The sequence below is a fragment of the Prunus persica genome, chromosome G2 (assembly GCF_000346465.2).
Source record: "Prunus persica cultivar Lovell chromosome G2, Prunus_persica_NCBIv2, whole genome shotgun sequence".
NCBI lineage: Eukaryota > Viridiplantae > Streptophyta > Magnoliopsida > Rosales > Rosaceae > Prunus > Prunus persica.
In genome coordinates, this window is record NC_034010.1 from 23583938 (window position 1) to 23584884 (window position 947).

Genomic DNA, 947 nt, shown 5'->3' on the forward strand with positions numbered 1-947 from the left:
ACTTCTTGATGATAAATGGCCTGAGTTTGGTAATGAGCCGAGAAACTTGAGATTGGCTCTTTCATCTGATGGATTCAATCCCCACAGTTCTCTAAGTAGCAGATATAGTTGTTGGCCGGTTATCTTAGTTACATATAATCTCCCTCCATGGCTGTGCATGAAACGAAAGTTCATGATGTTAACCTTATTGATTTCCGGTCCTAAACAACCCGGAAATGATATAGACGTCTACTTGGAGCCTTTGATTGATGATTTAAAATCCTTGTGGGTTGGGATTAGAGGAGTGTATGATGCACATAATGGAGAATACTTTACACTCAGAGCTGCATTAATGTGGACAATTAATGATTTCCCCGCCTATGGAAACTTATCTGGTTGTGTTGTTAAAGGATATAAAGCTTGTCCAATATGCGGCGATGATACACCTAGTCACAGGTTGAAAAATGGCCACAAAATTTGTTACATTGGGCATAGAAAATGGTTACCAATCAATCATCCATATAGGAGGCAACGTGCAGCTTTTAATGGGAAACCTGAATATGGCATACCTCCAGAGCCATTAACCGGAGAAGAAGTGCTGCATATGGTTGAAAATGGTGACAGAGTTTGTTGGAAGAAGAAATCAATATTCTTTGATCTCGAGTATTGGAAATACCTTCCTGTGAGGCATGCCCTAGATGTTATGCACATTGAGAAGAATGTTTGCGATAGTATCATTGGTACATTGCTGGAGATCCCTGGAAAAAATAAAGATGGGATTGCTGCTCGATTAGATTTATTGAACATGGGGGTCAAAACTGATTTGCAACCCGAGTATGGAGAAAGACGTACTCGTTTGCCTCCTGGGCCTTGGAATTTGTCAAGAGCAGAGAAGAGAGAGGTTTGCAATTCTTTCTATGGTATGAAGGTCCCTGAAGGTTATTCTTCAAATATTAAAAATCTTGTAT